The 20,602-nt window shown below is 49.5% G+C and overlaps 1 pseudogene; it reads right to left on the reverse strand.

Annotated features, from left to right (window-relative positions):
* Positions 1-14,739: 14,739 nt before the first annotated feature.
* LOC120846648 lies at positions 14,740-16,198 on the reverse strand (annotated as a pseudogene).
* Positions 16,199-20,602: the final 4,404 nt, after the last annotated feature.

Below are 20,602 nucleotides of genomic sequence, written 5' to 3' on the forward strand. Positions count from 1 at the left end.
AGGTTTTATCTAAACTTTCGATTTTCTTTTTCAGTGTAAAACCGAAACTATCTCAAGCAATTTCTCCCTTGTCGCCAAGGCTATTTTGATTCATCAGCGCATGTTTTGACCGCTGGGATTTCGGCTTTTCTGGAAGGATCGGCTCTCGTGGCACATAAATAATGAGGGCGACCTCGTGTTTTGAAACAATGAGCGTGCCTGTCTTTTTTGACGAGGGAAAGACACGTCAAGTTTACGTCGATTTTTTACAGTGTGGAACTCTCGATCGACGGTGTTGTTCGTTGTTGCAATTGTCAATCTCTTTTGACGTGAATCGAGATGTCTTAGAGTTTTGCAAGATAAATCTACACCATGAAACACTTTCGGTGAAAGCTTGAGGTTGTTACATGAAGGCGCCGATTTCTCCAGCCAATTTCAGAGCGAGCTTCCCATTCATAACACCACTTCGCTTACGAGGTTCAGAAGTTGATTTGCGCTGCATGCGACTATGCAAGGTGGTGCATCTTATGTCCCCATTATGAGCCGTGGTTTCTTTTGCCTCCTGTCCTTTTGATTGCTGTGGATGCAGATATCTGAAACAGCGTATAGTGGGCTGAGATCTGCATTACAAAAGCACCGGATTATCCTGCAAACGTAATTTGTCTACTAGCCTATGAGGCAGCACGCAAATGGCGGTGCACTTTGAAAACAAAGTCATGTGCATGCTTTTTCATCAGCAGCATTAAACACTTGGTGCGATTGCCCTCGATCGTCTAGCTTCAGAATAGTGCTAACAGTTTTTTTACAGCAAACTTTTATTCCTCGACAAAGGTAACAAATACAGCTCAGGGAAAATAAAATCTATCTTTGCAATAAAAGGTCACCGAAAAAATGGTTACCTTCAATATGTAGGCTATATAAGGCTCTAGAGCAGTCAACGGGACTGTGAATGGGCTGTTCAGTGCGTCATGGTGTTTGTGTTTGTGTTCGTTTGTAATGTACCTTGGTGAGATGTATCTAGTAGCGCCTTCAAATACCGCAGGGACACCATTTGCTGACAAAATCGAAAATAAAAAAAAAATTGTGTAACCGGTTTTTAATGCACAAATGGTATCTTCAGTGTGAAGGGATAATATTTTTGGTATATCTAAAATATTTTTGATTCATATTTATAGTGTATTTTGAATACATTACGCGCGTATTTCGAATGCGGCCAAAATCATACAGAATAAATACAAAGTGAATACTCGTACTAAATATATTTAGACTACGTTTGAAGTACGGCCTCTTTTTGCTATGGGTAGACTTTTCAATTGCTAAATTTATAGGAATGACTAGCTAAAATAATTATTGACAAGTTAGATTACGCTACTTTCCGTGGCGTACAATGTAGCTAATTTTTTCATTTGTGTTTTTTTTAGGCGTAAGTCCATGTTGCATTTGCGACGTAAGTATGCTATGACAGTGCCGGTCGTTTCCCCGGAGAACTTTTGGACCACGTGGTCTGCAGTGAAATGAGAAATGAAGCATCCCTTTGTCACATCATGTCAGCTATACCCGGTGATATTTTTAATCAACTGGTTTCAGGCAAATTGGGGGCTCACTGTCATGTTGATGCACTCTTCATGTGTGGCGTGCGACTCGGCGGACATTACATGGGTGAATAACCGTGGCAACATTTTTTTTTTAAGTAATTAAAATCCGTAAATTTACTTTTTTTTATATTTCTTTATTATCGTTATTAGAGCCTAACACAATCAAAACTATTCACGAAACAGCAACGGGCTTTAAGATATTTATTTATCAAATTTTGCACTTTTTCCCTCGATTCAAGAACCACGCGCGGCAGGGGCGGGCAAAGTAGAGGGTGACTTAGCGGTTTTGACTGGCATATTGGTGATGGCATGTTTGTTTGTGTTACCGAGAACTTCTCATACTGAAGTTCTATGCATTATTTAATTTTCTAGTGAAGTTACAACCCTCATAAAGTGCTGTCGCATTCAGCATAAACGAAGTTGCACACTTTTGACAGCGTGCCTTTGGTAAATGCTCCAGCATCATGCATCCAACGGTTCGACTGAAGGGAATACGTAAGAATAGCATCCTGCGCTCAGTCCAGCGCGCTGTTTTTAATCAGGCGACGAAAGGCAGAGTTTTAGCTATGAATAACCCAAAACTCGTCACCTTTTCGCAAATTGTTTCAGTTGGGCTAAAGTTTATTCATAGCCCCTTTAAACTTGAAAATTCAACATGGTCAATTACACTGTTAATTAAAAAAGCTAATTAGAAAACGTACTGTGACGTTTATTTACTCATCTAATTTCTGCCGAGCCCCACAAATATTCTGTGAAGACAGGATCGGTCTATCTATCGCGTTTTAGTGTGTTGATGTCAAAAATCGCACTATATATATATATTGCAAGGGTGGGAAATGGGATAAATTAAGAGGCAGCGAGGGAGCGACAGATATTGCGAACCGTTCGTAAGCACACACAGCGCGGCCTCTCGAGCTGCTCGCACGTTCCCCCGTACCCAACCGTTCCTCGTCTTTATCTTCCTAACACTTCCCGCCGGTCGGGTAAGAGCTGACATGGGTCAGATCAATGGGGGTTGTCCGGAATGCAGAATGGCTTCATCCTGGCAACGTGAACAATGTCTGTGGTCTTCGAGCGATGATCCTGTAGAGGCGACAGCGGTGACACTTCATAATTCGTGGGGGAAAGGCGACGAACAACACGATAGGGTCCAATGTACTTAGAGAGAAGTTTTTGAGATAGTCCCGGTTGACGCAGCGGTGTGGCTAGGAGAACTATGTCCCCAATCTCGTAAGTGACGGAAGAGTGACTCTCGGCGTGGCGAAGCTGCTGTTGCTGCTGCGACTTGAAGGTGTGGAGGCGGGCAAGGTGACGAGCATCTTGGGCTCGGCAGAAGATGTCGGCGGCAAAGCCACTGACTGGGGGGTGGTTGATAAAGGGCAAAACTGTGTCAAGAGTTGTGAGAGGTTCGCGGGCGTATAAAAGGTAGTAAGGGGAGAAGCCCGTGGTGGCCTGGTGTGCTGTGTTGTATGCGTAAGTCACATAAGGGATGACGGTGTCCCAATTGGTATGATGGTCGTCGACATACATAGACATCATTTGTGTTAATGTCTTGTTAAGGCGTTCGGTCAGTCCGTTAGTCTGTGGGTGGTACGCGCTCGTCCACTTGCGAACTGTGTTGAAGAGGCGTAAAATCTCCTCAAGAAGCTGAGCGATGAACGGAGTGCCTCGATCACTGATGATGACTTGTGGTGCTCCATGACGCAGTAGGATCTTATGGAGAAAGAAATCCACTACTTCTTGGGCAGTGGCCTTTGGTACAGATGTCGTCTCAGCGTACCACGTCAGGTAGTCGACGGCCACAATAACCCATCGGTTGTTGTTGGCAGAAAGCGGAAAAGGACCCAAAAAATCGATACCAATTTTTTTAAAGGGAGTGTCCGGTGGAGTAATAGATTGAAGAGGACCGGGTGTCCTGGTCGTACGGCTTTTCTTCGTTTGGCAAAGGCGACATGTTCGGATGTATCTGTTAATGGTGCGGTACATGCCGTTCCAAAAATAGCGAGCACGGATGCGGAAGTATGTCTTGCTAAATCCAATGTGACCAGCAGTCGGGTCGTCATGATGCGCTTGTATGATATCTCTTTGGAGTATTCGGGGTACAACAAGCAGCCACGGACGCCCATGTGGTTCGTAGTTTTTTCTATAAAGAACACCCTCGTGAAGCGTGAAAAGGGTAGCCTGTCGTTGCAGTTGGCGCGTGGAACGTGTGGCGGTTCCCAATAGGTAATGTATGATAGGTTTTAAGTGTTGGTCCGATAGTTGAGCGTCGGCTACATCAATTGTGTCCAAAGATGCAGAGAGCAAAGGGGAGCCCTGGGGTTCCTGTCCAGAAGGCTCACTAGGCAGTGGACACCGAGACAAGCCGTCAGCATCGAGGTGTAGCTTTCCAGACTTGTGGACGATGCTGAAGTCGTAGTCCTGAATCTTGAGGGACCAACGTGCAAGGCGTCCAGATGGGTCCTTAAGATTCGTAAGCCAGCAAAGGGCGTGGTGATCTGTGACGACTCGAAAGTGGGTTCCATAAAGATATGGACGAAATTTGGTAATGGCCCATACGACAGCCAAGCACTCACGTTCGGTGATTGCATAGTTACGTTCGCATTTTGTAAGAGTTCGGCTTGCGTATGCAATCACTCGCTTTGTGTTACCAACGTTTTGCGCCAGGACAGCACCTAATCCGTGACCGCTCGCGTCGGTGCGTAATTCTGTGTCGGCGCCTTCTAAGAAATGTCCAAGAATCGGGTCAGAGATGAGGGCCCGCTTAAGAGAGTTGAAGGCGTGTTCTTGGGGTTGATCCCAGTGGAAGGCTCGGCCCATTCGAAGTAGCTCATTCAGCGGTTCGGCAAGGTTGGAAAACGCCGGTATAAATTTTCGAAAATAGGTGCAGAGGCCAAGAAAACCGCGAACGTCTTTCAAGTTCTTAGGCACAGGAAATTCGGAGACGGCTTGAATCTTGTCGGGGTCAGGGCGAAATCCGTCGACACTGACCAGGTGGCCAAGTACTTTGATTTGCTGCTCTCCGAACCTGCACTTTTTGGAATTTAGCTGTAGTTTAGCTGCACGGAAACAATCGAGAACTTGGCGCAGTCGGCGTATATGCTCGTCAAACGTTGCTGAAAAGACAACAACGTCGTCCAGATAGCATAAACAAATGTTCCACGTAAAGCCCCTAAGCAAATTGTCCATCATTCGTTCAAATGTCGCGGGGGCATTGCATAGTCCAAACGGCATTACGTTGAATTGGTAAAGACCATCAGGAGTGATAAATGCTGTTTTTGGTTTGGCGTCATCGGAGAGAGGTATTTGCCAGTAGCCGCTGCGTAGGTCCATAGAAGAGAAAAAGGATGAGCCCTGAAGCGTGTCTAAGGTGTCGTCAATTCGAGGTAACGGGTAGGCGTCTTTTTTGGTGACTTTGTTTAAGCGGCGGTAGTCAACGCAAAATCGCCATGAACCATCCTTTTTTTTCACGAGTACTACAGGCGACGACCAAGGGCTGGATGAAGGTTCGATTACGTTTTTCTTGAGCATGTCAGCGACGTTTTCTTGTATCGTTCGGCGCTCCGCTGGTGAAACTCTGTAAGCTCGACTTTTCACTGGAGTTGCCGTACCGGTGTCAATGCTGTGGTTCACAGTCGTTGTCTTCGTGAGGGAACGTCGGTCAAAATCAAATAAATCACTGTACGCGGTTAGCAGAGTGGACAGAGCCTGATGCTCTGTGTTGGTCAGGGAAGGGTCGATCATCTGAACAGACTCGCAGCTTGAAGGAGTGGCAGAAGGTGACCGCGGAGAGGTGTTGAGAGCTCCCGGAGATAAAGCAGCAAGTGTATGCTCGTCATACGTTTGAATGGTGGCGACACGAAATCCCCGAGGTAGCATTAACACTTCCGCTGAAGGGTTTGTAATGTACAACTGGACTCGTCCTGCTTTCTGTACGGCAATTGAGTAGGGTACAAGAGCGGCTTTTTTTTCAAAGCTGGTGCGAATGGGCTCGACAAGGCCGCAGGAACCGCTAAAGGGTGCCTCGGGCACGAGCTCGACAAACACTGCGGTCAACGGAGGCAAGGATACGTCCTCTTCGACACGAAGGACAACCGGAGTCGAATCCAAAGAGGTGGCATCTTTGTTGTAAGTGTTCAGGTGAAGCTCGCGACTTCCGCAGTCAATACAAGCATCGGTTGCTGTAAGAAAGTCACACCCAAGGATTACGTCAGCGACACAGTTCGCCAACACTGTGAAGATGACTGTGTATCGGCTACCCCCTAGAAGCACTGAAAGGGTTGAATAGCCAAGAGGTCGGACCAGTTCCCCGTTACCCATCCGTAGCAACCGTCCGTCAGCAGGCGTGAGCACTTTTCGTAGACGACGACGAATATTTTCGGCAATACATGACTTGGCGGCGCCTGTATCCACTAGGGCTGTAAACGTCTTTCCGTCAATTTTAACTTGAACAGTCGTTGGGCTGTCAGAAGGAGGTTTTTTGTCGAGATTGGAGAGTGCAGTCTGACCTCCGGTGTTCGCACAGACTGCTGGCTTTAGTTTGACGTCTCGGTGAATTCGGCAACGGCGTTAAGGGGCGACACGGAGCGTGGGCGGCGAGGGTAGGGTGATGGTGATTGGCCACGGCGATTGGTGATGGGCGAAGAAGTACGTGGGTCGTGTCGGTCGTCAGAAGGGTGCGCCTCATTCCGGAAGGTGCAGGAAGCGTCTGTCGGTAAGGGTCGGTACATAGTAGTGTCCACTAGATGGCGGCAGTAGCGTGCGATATGGCCCGGTGTGTGGCAATGGTAACAGATGGGGCGGTTATCTTCGGTTCGCCAGATTTCAGTTCGACGACGGGGCCCATAAGGCCGGGAAGATTGGGGCGTCTGTTGAACCACAAGCCTACAATAGCGGGGGTACGAGTCTTGGGGCATTGCACAAATGAGTGGAGGCGCCGATGGCGCTGGCGGGCAAGCGGCAGTTGGTAGGTCAAGGTGACCTAACGCAGCGCGGATTTCTTGTTGGACAACTTGCTGCATAGATTTCACCTGTGGTATTTCTTGGTCAAGAGCAGCGGCTGGTGTTAAATGAGCGAGGTAAGGACGTAGTTCATCGCGGATGATTGTCCTAATCAATGTAGCTATGTCGGTACTGGAGGCGGTGGCAAGACACACCTCGGGAAGACGCTCGAAAGGTGCCTTAGCGATTCGGGCACTCTGCAGCTCTTCATACTTTTTGCATTCGTCAATGAGCTGCTGTACTGTTGGTGGAGATTTAGGCGCAACGATGGTGAACAGCTCCTGCGAAAGTCCTTTAAAAAGGTGGCGAATGCGGTCATCTTCTGGCATTTCAGGATCAACGCGGGAGCATAGCCGCAGTACATCCTCAATGTAAGAAGTGGATGACTCGGTGTTTGCCTGATAGCGGCTAGCCAACTTGTCCTTTGCTTGCTGCTTACGCTGCTCTGGCTTGCCGAAGGCGTTTGCAAAAGTGGCCTTGAAGGCGTCCCACGAGTTAATTTCTTCTTCGTGATTCTCAAACCATTTCAGAGCGGTGTCTTTGAGGAAGAAAAAAACGTTGGCGAGCTTGAAAGAGTCATCCCAACGGTTGTGGAGACTTGCCCGTTCGTAGGTCTTCAGCCATTCGTGGACATCGGAATCTGGTGTGCCCGCAAAAAGTGGCGGGTCCCGCTGCTGGTTCTTGACGGTTGGTGTTGTGGTGGCTGGAGCGGCAGGCGGTGCGCGGATGGTGACGCCGGTTTGGGCTTCTTCAGCCATTAGCCCCGAGAGCGAACACAAGCGTCGCTGCGGTCGCCGCGCCCGGATTGGGTGAGGTGTGCCGTGACGCCGGGGGGAGTACTCCGCTCCGCGATCTCGCATCGGCTCGCTTCCCAGCACCGGTTTCCTGGTTTGGCGTTGTGTGCCGCAAGCTCTTCGAGGAGCTGGACTTCGTTTACCCGGTGTGCAAGACGTTGAGTTAGGCCAATATTGACGTGCTTCCGTACATTTTATAAGCCTGCTTGTCACTTTTAACTTTAAAATTGGGTTAAAAATTCCGAACGCTATCGGCGGATACCATTCCGCCGATGAACCTCTCCGTCCGTCCACACGACACAAGGCAATCTTGCGAGGGGTCGGTGAACCGGTGGCGCGAGTGTTTCAGACGCTGGGATTCTGTTCCTTGCACGTTTATGATTTAAGACGATATTACATCCCGCTTTCAAGGCATTTGAAGTGGCATTTATATCATGGGCCTTTGGGTGGTCGGCAAATTAGCTCGCGACCCCGACTTTGTGCTGCCACTCTGCATGCGCTGGTTCGCCGATGTTTTAAAGGCCCTGCGTCTGATGATCTTGAAAGTGCTCGCGGAACAGAGTTGTTTTCAATAAATGTAGCTTCTTCGTGAATTAATTATATAGTTTACACACGCATGCAGGCATATTTCTTAGAAGCTGCACAATTACTGGAAATCAGTTTGTATGGTAGCAGCAAAAACGGCCGAATTGCCCCCAGTTGTCTGTATGATATGTATTGAACTGCCAAACTATGCACGGCAATAGTGCCGTAATATGCAATGTTTATACTTTTTCCTGACATTCTTTATTCCAGCCTTGGGTATTCCGAAAATACACCGTTTAGTCTGAATTGTCATTTCCAATTAAAAGGGACACTGCTGCAGGTCCCCAAAAGCTTCCTCGGCCTCCAAACTCCCTACAGCTGGACTCTCTGACATCAGAGGCAAACAGGAGTAAAAGCAAGCATTCGAACGTCTGTCCAGTGGTAGATGCAGCACTAGCAGCAGAAAATGTGGAACCTGTGAAGGGCGACAGTCTGCGTGAGAAAAGCTTCTGGTATTTTAGCTTTAGGACAATTCGATTTAAGTAAAATTTCAATTTTAGGGCTTAAGGGGCTAATAACGAGCTAGACACCTTCGCTTACGTTTGTTATACATTACTTGAGGGTTGATATAAACAAGTCCACAGATACCACCCGTATAGTCCATTGAAATACCATCCGAATCCAGCAAAGGTCAAATGCGAGCAATGTATATAATAAATGTCCCTTGTTTTTTTGTGTTTTTTTTTATTTTGCCTTTGCACTTGGGCTGTCTTACTTGTAATTCTCTCTTCATGGCCCAGACTGTATTTAACATGTTGCTCGAGCAGCATGCAGCTTTTCTGCTTCGGCGATCTTGTTTAAAAACAGAGATACAAAAAAATAATATACATAACCTGCCAATTCATTCATACCATCAGCAGCATTTATTGTGCAAAATGTAAATCTATAGTGATGCTCCTGTAATTGTGGCCATATTTCTTTATTTTCATATACCAGCTGTGATTATTGCGTTGCCTGCCCTGTCAACCATGCTTAAAATGTTGGTTGAAGTTTCGCCTGTAACTACAGGCCATACCTCAATAAAGGCTCATATAAAAATTTACACTTCCCACGAAAAACACGCCAAAAAAAAAATTAAATAGAAATGAGCGCGCCGTCAGCTAGCGTTGTCACAGCCTCCACAGGGCGAGCGGGCCGAGTCGGGGGAAGCATTCTCTCCTCGCCGTGACGTCACCCCGGTTCGCCGTAAGGGGGCGCCACGCGAACTTCTCGGGGCTAATAGTGGTGATCTTGCGACCGCTACGGAGTTCCAGACCGATGTGGTGGGAGAGTTGGAGGGGAGCGAGAGGTTGGGGAGCTAGAGCACCTCCACCACTTGCAAGGGTGGGAAATGGGATAAATTAAGAGGCAGCGAGGGAGCGACAGATATTGCGAACCGTTCGTAAGCACACACAGCGCGGCCTCTCGAGCTGCTCGCACGTTCCCCCGTACCCGACCGTTCCTCGTCTTTATCTTCCTAACAATATATATATACCGGGTGTTCATTTTTAATTTGAACAGATTTATATTAAAAAATCCGTAAAAGATGCACTCATACGGTTTGTGCAGGTGAGTTATACGGCCAGGGGGACATATTATAGGGGGCTATTCGTAACGATCAGTTCGCTGATTAATTAAAAATTGTTAATTAACTTTTTAATTAATGAAAATAGACATATGGTTCCAATTAGAAACTTGCACAGCGTCACCGAAAACCACTAAATCAGTCATTTTCAGAGAGACTTTGAGCGCTTGAGAAGCGTAGTAGTGGACTAAAGTTACGACTCGTGGAGCAGGTACAAGGCTGGGGCTAGATAAGAGACGGGAAAATCGCGCGGGCGCCTTACCGCAACCGCTAGCTTTGTACCTGCTCCACGAGTGGTAACTTTAGTGCACTACTACGCTTCTCACGCGCTCAAAGTCTTTCTGAAAATGACTGACTTAGTGCTTTTCGATGACGCTGAGCAAGTTTCTAACTGGAATCATATGCCTATTTTCATTAATTAAAAAATTAATTATCGAATTTTAGTTAATTAGCCAATTGATCGTTACGATTAGCCCCCTATAATAAGTCCCCATGGCCGTATAACTCACCTCCACAAGCAGGATAAGTGTAACTTTCACGGCTTTTTTAAAAATAAATCTGTTCTAATTAAAAATGAACACCCGGTATATATACCGGTTATTATAATTTGAGTACACCTACTGCAAGCACTGTAAGTACACCTTTAGTATACTTAAGTGCACTTTCTGTATACTGATTTTGAACTACTTTTTACCGCGGGCACTACGATTCTACTACATGTACTAGTTTTGTAAGGACGAGTATACTTTCAGTCCACCGCCATTTTTACTGGAAGTATACTTTAAGTACACTTAAAGTATACAATCAGTACAAAGACCGCACTGAGAGTATACTTTTAGTATACTTCAGTACACTTCGAGTGTACTGATTTTGAACGACTTTTCGCTAAGGGTAAACATTAAAGGACGTATTTGCTTGATCATAGTATGCTATTTCTCTTGCTTTCCCAAACTGTACCTTCTCGACTCATACAGTAGGGCTGATGTACTCTCAAGACCACTTCTTTAGCGGGCTGTGCACTCCATCCACTGCTCTAACTTTGTGTGGAGAAGTGGATTACTAGCTAGGACCGGTTCTTGAAGAAGTTTCGGCGATGCTTCTGTTAACGCTGACGTTGGCACATTTCTCAGATGTGTTGATTTATTCTGCTAATACAGTCCCAGTCATGTTTAATTATTCGCCTAAAATATCACAACAAAACTGTGTTATTGCTAAATATTGGAACACTAATATTGCCACGAAAGAATAGCAGAAAGACGGTTAGTGCGGTAGGAAACTAAACATTTAATAAGGCGAACTTGTACCCATAACAAACAAAAATATTTGTAGAGGAAGCGTCGCAGGCGTCGAAGGTCGGCGGAGTAGCACGATCGAACGCAAGAGCGAAACTGACTCCCGACCGCCACGCGGAGCAGCTTTCGTACCCGCTTGGGTTTCTCCAAAAGTCGGCGTAAAACGTTCGGCGTGTAGAACAATCGAACCTAGACCAGACGACAAGATTCTCGGACTTAGGACAACACTAAGTTTAAAAAATAAATAAACGGAGCTTCCACTTCCAGGATGAAACCTGAGACCTCCACGCGAAAGCCCACCACGGTAACCACTCGGCCACGCCCGCACTCGCTCGGCGACGCCGCGTGGCTCTACTCCCCCCTTTTAAAAGCACATCATTCCGATGCAACGTACCATAAAGCAAAACAGGAATACAAGCAACAATAACAAGATGGAAAACTGTCGAGGATTGCAAAATACAGACCAATCGAGCGCACTTCAAGAACGTAGTTTACAGTCCTAACGAGCGTAGTACGGCTTGAGGTGCACGACGTGGGCGACTTCCGGGTGTGGACGGCGACGTGATGAATTCCGTGTTCTGTCGGGCATCACCTCGTATTTCAAATCCCCGAGTGGACGAAACAGCTTGAAGGGTCCAAAGTGCCGTTTTAACAGCTTCTCGCTGAGACCGCGGCGGCGAATAGGTGTCCACCCCCACACTTTGTCATCGGGCTCAAAGTGGACGTTGCGATGACGGAAGTTGTAGCGGCCAGCCTCGATACGTTGTTTGTCTTGAGCCCGGACTTCGGCGAACTGGCGGACTTCTTCGGCCCGTTGCGCAACCACCTGGTCGTCGTTGCTCCCATCGTCAACTGACTCGTGGGGCAGCATCGCGTCGACCATCGTTGTTACCTTCCGACAATGTACCAGCTGGAAAGGTGTTACTCCGGTGGTTTCTTGAACCGCAGTGTTACAGGCAAACGTGACGTAGGGTAACACCTCGTCCCACGTCTTGTGCTCTACGTCGACGTACATGGAGATCATGTCGGCGATTTTCTTGTTAAGCCGCTTCGTCAGCCCGTTGGTCTGCGGGTGGCATGCCGTTGTGCGACGATGGCTGGTGTGGCTCGGATGAAGAATATCTTGCCACAGCTGCAGACTTTTGTCTCGGCGTGTCGTGCTAGATATTCAGAGGCTACGATTATCCAACAGTTTCCCAGAGTTGTCTGCGAACAAGGACCAAGTAGATCCTTTCCGATCTGCTGGAACGATGCAGTTCGCGGAGGAACTGGCTGCAGGAGACCTGCCGGCTTTTTCTGCGGTTTCTTGCGTCACTGTCACTCGTGGCATTAACGTATATAGAGGTGAAAGGTTTTGTGGAGTTTGGGCCAGTAACACTTTTCACGAATACGGGCCAGTGTTCGGCTGTAATCAAGGTGTCCGGACGTTGGTTCATCGTGACAGGCGAAAGATCTTTTCTCGAATGCCGGTCGGGATTACCAGCAGCCATGGCGAGTTGTTATCCCCGAACTTCTCTTTGTAAAGTACAGCGTGGCGGATGGCAAAGGTCGGCAGGGCTCTTGAGAAGACATGAGGGGTAGCACGCCCTCCTCCTTCGAGGTGCTTGATCAGCGCACGTAGCTCAGGATCGTATTTTTGGCTTCGTGCCATGTCATCGGTGTTCACTGCGCATTGGAAGCACTCGTCGTCTCTGCTGCAGGGAGGTATCTCGACAGGGGCTCTGGACAGGCAGTCGGCGTCACTGTGCTTGCGGCCTGACTTGTAGATCACAGTCATGTTGAGCTTCTGCCTTCAGAGACTCCATCGAGCGAGGCGTCCTGAAGGGTCCTCCAGGTTCGCAAGCCAGCAGAGCGAGCGGTGGTCCGCGGCAACGCGGAACGGGCTCCCATACAAGTACGGACGTAACTACGCGATCGTCCAGACGACCTCAAGACATTCCTTTTAAGTCGTGTGGTAATTTCTCTCCGCCTTGGACAGTGTCCGACTTGCATATGCCATGACTTGCTCAGTGCTTTCTTGCACTTGAACCACTATCGCTTCTAGTTTCGCGTTACTAGCGCAGGGCTTGGAGCGATCTCGGTTTCTGCATCGACATCGATGTTTCCTAGAATACGAGGAGTCTGGAGTCATCGCTTCAGCGCGTCGAATGCCTGCTGCTGCTTTTCGGCCCATTCCAACTTCTCGGAGTAATTTGCGAGGTTTGTGAGCGGTGCCAAAATCCTTACAAAATCTTGAAAGAGAGCGCCGGTAGTAGGCACATTATCCAAGGAATATTCGCACAGCCTTCTTGTCTGTCGGCACTAAAACGCCACGAAGGCGCGAGTTTTCTCGGGGTCTTGGCGAACGCCTTCGTTACTAACCTCGTGACCTCAAAACTTCAGTTCGTCATAGGCGAACCGACACTTCGATGGCTTGAGGGTGAGTCCAGTGTTCTCTTAGGCTTGGAGAACAGCTCGGAGTCGTCGCAAGTGCTCGTCAAAGTCGCTTGAAGACGCTACGACGTCGTCAAGGTAGACGAGACAGCTATCTTATTTCAGTCATGCCAGTACGGTGTCTACGAAACGCTGGAAAGTTGATGGTGCCGTGCATAGTCCGAAGGGCATCACCTTGAACTCGTACAGTTCACCCGGCGTGACGAAGGCTGTCTTCTGGCGGTCCCGTTCGTCGACTTTGATTTGCCAGAAGCCGCTTCCATGTCCATCGATGAAAAATATCGAGTGTGACGCAGCCGGTCTAGTGTGTCGTCTATGCCGGGGAGTGGATAGACACCTTTCTTCCTCACCGCGTTCAACTGCCGGTAGTCCAAGCAAAACGCAAGCGTTCCGTCCTTCTTTTTAACCATTACGACTGGAGAGGCCCACGGACTGCTTGAAGGCTGGATTATGTCGTCGTTCAGCATTTCTTGCACTTTCTCCGGATGACCTCCTTTTTTTTTACGCCGATTGTACGGCCATCAATGCACAGGGAGCGCGTTTTCCTCGGTAATGATGCGGTGCTTCACAACGGCGGTTTAGCGTACCTTCGACGATGTCGCGAAGCACTCACTGTATTCGGCGAGAAGGTTAATCAGCTTCCGCCATTCCGGGCCTGTAAGCTTGGGTCAGTCTCGAGCTGCGCTGGCGGCGTACTGTCTTGCTCACGTGGAGTGGATTCTGCAGCCATCACGGCAATTTCGGCGGAGTTCCGGAGTTCCTCGTTGGGGCAACTGCGGCACCTTTAGTGAGGTGTTGCGTTTCTTGTCGGAAGTACGTCACGAGGACCACAGTTCAGTTATACACCAGTGCGACGCCCATTTCTCTCCCCAGGAGCAATTGAACGTTGCCTTTCAGAATAACTTCGTCGCAGGTAGCTGCATCGATCACGACGGGCACATTAGCACTTGATCGCGGCGGCAGGTTCACGTGGTCGGCAGAAACTTGGACGGCAACTGACGTTCTTTGGCGTTCCTCTGGAGGCGGAACAGGTGTCCGCATTGTCAATCGGTTCTCTCCAAGGTCAATGACGGCGTCGTATTCACACAGAAAGTCCATGCAGGAATGACATCTCTGGCATAGTCTTGTAGGACGATGAATTCACGTCTCTCCGTGAATTTCGACTCGGGGAGTGCACCTTCCGACGGGCGTAGTCAGCTGCCCTTCGGCCGTTCGAATTTTTGGTCCACCCCAGGGCGTCGTAACTTTCCTCGGGCGGCGAGAGCGCCTCCCACTCAAATCTGAGTAGTCTGCTCCGGTGTCCACGAGGGCCGAAGCGCCGTGGCCGTCGATAACAACTTTAAGGTTGTTGGGCACTGCTTCAGGAGCGTCGTTGCAATGCGTGGCGTAGGGAGAGTGAGAGCGCTCCGGCGTTCTTGGAGGCTCTTTACATCAGTCGTCTTCGGCAACATCACCTCCAGGCGTTGCCGCACTTAGTTTTCCCTGCTACAGAGGGGGGACAAGCTTTCTCGGCGGGACCGACGAATGGGTGATCCCGGACGTCGTGGGGACAATGAGCAGGATCCCCTGGAAGGTCCCTGCACTGAAGACGGCAGACGGCGCAGGTACTATTGTGGACACTGTTAGCTATAACACCGCAGCGGCGGCCGTCCCGTACACCCAGCGCCTCATAGCAGGCGCCGTCCGAAACTCCGCGCATGCGCCGTGTGGCGGACTCGCTCTTCCCGTTTGCGAGCACACCCTCGCTTTGTCGTCTGCTAGGCGCAGAGCAGGCGATGCCACACTGCTGCTCGTCTGGTACCCTGGCCCTAGCGAACTGGTCTCAAACTCATTTTAAACCGTCGATTTTGATTGGGGGAGATTGCAGAGTCATTGAGGCATTAACCCTGTCTACGTTTTTTGTTTTTTTTGCTTTTTCAGGAACAGGATTCCGCAATGCATCTTTCACAATATGCGCTCGCAAACCAGTATGAGCGCAGCAGGTGTGATACAGAAATAGACTTATACTCTGTTTCACCTAAAGTCCGAATGCAGCGTACGCTACAAAACGACATAGCCAGTCAAATAGCGGCAAAGGTGCAATGTCACGGAGTGCATCACCGGGGGACACAATAAGGTGCAAAAAGTGAGCTTTTGTCGCTTTTGGTTGGCCTTATCGTGTCGTAGCATCCTCTGCGCTTAGACCTAGAGTGAAACGGAGTATAACTGCAAGTTTGTGCCATAAAAAAAAAAGAAAAAAGTAGCCTACCGTGATATTACAATTAGTGGCGATGATTATCCTTAGCCAGCGGAGTCAGGGAATCAACCGTGGACACCACTTACGCCGTGGTTTGCTCAACCGTGTTCAGGGAAAATTGGCAAGCGCTCTGGCGTCGTCTGCTCCGTGCCTAGCAGACGACAAAGCGAGGGTGTGCTCGCAGGCGGGAAGAGCGAGTCCGCCACACGGCGCATGCGCGGGGTTTCGGACGGCGCCTGCTACGAGGCGCTGGGGGTACGGGATGGCCGCCGCTGCCGTGTTATAGCTAACAGTGTCCACGATAATACTCATCGATGTCCCTTGTTCGTTCACTAAAGCGGGGCCGATGGTCGTTCAACGCAAACCCTATCAGCCTCATCTGGCGGAAGCTGCAACGTCGGTACACCTGGCCGGCTTGCCCGCAGTGGTAGCATATTGGGCGTGGGTCGGACTGGTCGTCGTGACGTCGGTCATACTGAGGCGCAGGAAACTGGCGTCGGGGCGGCGCGACATAAGCGCGAGGTTGAGACGGTGGCCGTCGGACCACTGCGGCGTATGTTAGCGAGGGTTCCTCGGGGGCTGCCACGCTGATGGGAGCCTCTGGCTGGGACAATCTGGACTTTCTTCCGCACAACCTCGGCGACGGAGAGAGAAGCTGGTTGGTCGGCGGCGGGTAGCCGCTTTCAGAGCTCTTCCCGAACGACGTCACGGATGATCTGTCGAACGTTGTCCGCACCGACGCTGTCCAGGTCAATCCGCGATGATGCGACAGTTGACGCAACAGAGGTGACGACGAGTCGGTGGTAGTAGCTTGCCCGGGCCGACAGCGCACGCTCACTGTTCGTGGTTTCCGCAACAGAAAGTCGTCAGCAGTCCGGGGGCGGGGGGCGTGCGTGCCGTAGAAGACAACCGAAGATTTCACTCTTCACGCCTTTCATGAGGGCGCCCAGCCAACCGGCGGACTCTTCCTATACCTCCCATTAGGACTCCAATTGCAGACGGCAGCGCCAAATCTTTCCTAACGGGCGTTGGTTTTCTCCAAAAGCAATAAAAAATAGACAAAACAATACGAGCGCCGTCCTCATGGCAACCGCTTGGTTATGGGAGAGGGTGTGAGAAGTGTGCAACGAGGTAGAGGGGCTTAGAGCGATAAACCGGGGTTCCGGTCTGCACTCGAAAGTGACCCCCATAAGGAGGCTGCCATTGTACGCAAATTTGACCACACGTCACATGACCAAACCAAATACGTGACGTCACAGGAAAGATGGCAGCGCCCATGCAGCGGCTGGCCCCAGCTGGGCCGGAGCTTGTCGGATACTTTGTTGGTTGTCGTTCGTCTCGGCGAGTTGATTTCAGACGCGGAAGCCGTCATATGAGGCCGGTCGAAAGCGAGTTCAGAGTTCAACGTGGTGTTTGACGTAGGTATAACGTGAAAATACGGAGGAACGGTGTGCATTTCGCTGGTGACCGACCGGGATATTGCCACGGAAGAGACAATCTGACCTACGTTGCTCGGACCTCGGATTGATTCGGATACCGCTAGGATAAAATTTAAGGCGACGTTTCTCTGCTCTCGTTGACCATCGGAATCTTCGAGGTTTTCAGTGAAGCGTGTGCAATATATTTGGATACACAGTTTAGCGACGGAAATTGCGTGAGTAGTGCTTGGCGGTGTGCAATCGTGGTGCAGCTTCGATCAAATGACCGAGGGCTTACTTCGGTTGTGCGGCGCACCGGAAGGCTGCCTTGAAGCTGGTAGTTCCCGTGCCGTGCTGAATGATGCTGTGCTGCTTACAAATTGTTCCGGCGTAGAAGTGCACTTTCACGGAGCACAGGTGTGCGGCGCACCGAAGAGCTGCCTTCAAGCTGGTAGTTCCTGTGCCATGCTTTAGGTGATGCTGTGCTGCTTCCGAAATTGTTCCGGCGTAGACGTGCACTTTCACGGAGCACAGGTGTTGCAGTTGGTACTGATCCCGCTGGTCTGTCGCACGTTTCGTCAACACAAACGTTTCATCCACACTCGTTACGCGAATTGCAAGCTGTCCGGACATTGCATCGAGCGTGTTACGTACCCAGCTCACGCCGCTTTGTGGCAACAGTCTGCAGTGGCTCATTACCAGAAAAGTGGTCCCACATCCATTTCAGTTCAGTTCGTCCACGGCAGTCGCCAAACCTCGAAGGAGAGGATTTATTCGGACAGAATGCCACTAAAGCAATGCAGCTTCTTCAGTGGTCAGGATAGATTCTCTTGTGCGAGTTTTGTTATACTGTCACGGACCCTTGTTCCAGTCCTAGCTTCTATCAATATTCACTATTCTGGGACACTGCAGGTCATGCTCAGCAGTAATCGTATGTTCTGGTGGAGGTGCTGGGCACCCATAGCCCTTCACTCTGTGTGAACCCGGCGGCTCTTCAGCCGAGTTACTCGATAATGGGACACGGCTGGCGGACTATCCTGCGTCTTACACTCCCGTCGAGCCGTGAGCAAAGTCCTGACCCGATCCTGGCAGAACAACCGCAAGACGACCGAATACCACAAAAAGTAACCTCGGAAATACACCACGAAGCACCTGAAATCCGAGCCAGTTGCTGCTACCAGGAAAAACCACCGGAATTCGGTCTCCTGTCAGAAAATCCGAAGCTGACTAAGCCAACAATGACAAACCTGTAGCAGCAAACCGTGTCCCCTCCCACCATTGTTTGCATGCCCGTCGCAAATCACACTCCGACGCTTTTTCACGCAAGGTGTATGAAGACGTCAAGGACTGGATTGAACAATATGACAGTGTCGCCCGCCACATTGGGTGGACAGACAACCAGCTCCTGCAGAACCTATACTTCTCGTGGAAGAAACTGCCGGCGCTGGTCTGAGAACCATGGATCCTCCTTAACGTCATGGGAAGTTTGCAAGATCGAGCTGAAGCGCGCATTTGTCAGCCAACATCAACGAGAGAGAGCTGCATTCTTGATTCTGTCCAGGACACTGCCCCAACGAGAGCGCCACCGCACTCGTGGAGGATGTTTTGCGCTTGATCGAGCGCCCACGCCCACGCCGACCTTGATGCTACAGAAGACAAGAACCTAAGAATCCCATGCCCCTCACGGGAGGGACAACACCTTCGGCAGCCTTGTCCGCAACCCCCAACAACAGTCGAAGTGTTCATATCACCGAGGCTTCCAATATGGAATGTGCACTGCATGCCCGAGCCTGCCACTATGAACAACTTCCCGGCGTCTCGACACTCGAGTTGTCCAGCTACTACTTCGACGCCAGCCTCCCAGGCATCCACGACATCATCCACGACGTTGTCTGGGAGGAGATCAGGAAGCTACTTCCTGCCATCAGTTGCCTGGCTTTTATTTTGATTGCCGAGATTGTTTCGGAACAAGTTTGACAGGTATTTCAACCGAGACTTCTGCGAGCGAAGCGGTATCTGACAAACCAAGGGCCGCCACCGGCTGCCTCTTAGTATTCAATGCCAATTCAATGAGACACTCTAATGCCGAAGCATTCCCGACATCGTGTGTAGGTTTCTGCTCAACAAAGTACACCGAGGAAAACGTAGGTGATGCGAATGTGCGACCGAAAACCGCTTTGCTTCCACTGCATGAAGCCGACCATGTCTACCAAAGCAGCCCGTACCAATGAATTGGTCTGCGATGGTTCGTGCCAAACGACCCTCGATTACGTCTCGAGGAGCGACCACGGGAGATTAAGGATTACCTTCGGCGACCTTTGTCCCTGATGCCGAAGGTGCTGAATCGAAGATTCTGAATCCCTGATTACCCCGAAGCTCCTCATGTCCATCACCTCAACAAGAGGTAAGCACGACAAAGCAGGTGAGCGGCGATGCAGTGACAGTGGATTTGGTGTTGGTTGTCGTCCAAGGACAATACCTAAAAATTTGCTGACATCAATTTTCTGTGTCCACTCCACGAAGCACACAATTTCCAACTTTGAGGGAGAATGCCCCTGAGTGACTTGAAGGAATAGAATGGTTGGTTGCTCTCAAAAGTGAACTGCAAGCATCACCAGACTTGGATAGCAAACAAAAATTGTTGCCAGCTATCAAGTCAACGGTACAGCAAAAGGCACAGCCAGGTAAGCAATACATGCCCGAGCTTGCTGCATTGATGCCGAAAACTACCAGGAAAATTTTCGGATTAGAAGCCAGCCCTGCAGCTTCAGTGCATCAGACGTCGGTGGCCGCACATGACGTATGATTACAAGACAGCATCAGTCGGTCAAAGTTGCCACTCGACCAAACTGAACACCGACGTGCCAGGAGCGTCATCCGACAACAAGGTCCACAGGTACTACGACGGAACGCCTGACACGAGACTGTCGCAGAAAGAACTCGTTATGGAACCATTTCCTAAGAATCAATAATTATGTAATCAAGTGGAAATAAACATATTTGATACACTAACCAGATAAACATATTTCCGCTTGCCTTCATGCCTTGAGAGTCTACACACCGAGAATTGTGTCCACTGCACGCTCTGGACCTTACGAGGACACTCGCATCTCTGACCCTTCAATATTAATTAAGGGGTCATACCAGACTGGCAGACTTCTTGCAAGGGGCTGCACTCGTTCAACCTTTCCTGAACATGTGGTGCATCCGAAAACCAACTCCAGAGATGTGAAAATGTTATTAATTTATTCCTTCCAGGGGCCTTCATAGGCATTGCAGAGAGGATACTTAAAACTACACACATGATAATAGCATTAAAGCACACTGCTGTAACTTGTTAAATGGAGAAACAAACACACCTCAGCATATAGTTTAATAGTATGTGTTGATGCATTGTTATATAGCATGACACTTCCTATATGTATGACACAATAGACCCCTTGCAGAACCTTATCAAGCAACACAACTGTCACCATTTTTTTCGGCGTAAAGCACACGAATGGGCCCCAGTTCACGTCGAACGCTAATGCAGCATTCGAGTCCAATACGTGCTGAGCCGAATTCACAGGGATGGCGGACATAACATTCTTGTCGAACAAATGCCCAAAGTCTGAAAGCTTGGGGTAATTACAATAGTAGCTACTGTAATTTGTTTCATCAGAATTTGGCACACGGCAAAGGCTACCGTCTCGGTGAGTCAATACA

This window comes from Ixodes scapularis, unplaced genomic scaffold (assembly GCF_016920785.2).
Source record: "Ixodes scapularis isolate PalLabHiFi unplaced genomic scaffold, ASM1692078v2 PGA_scaffold1__304_contigs__length_218370807, whole genome shotgun sequence".
Taxonomy (NCBI): domain Eukaryota; kingdom Metazoa; phylum Arthropoda; class Arachnida; order Ixodida; family Ixodidae; genus Ixodes; species Ixodes scapularis.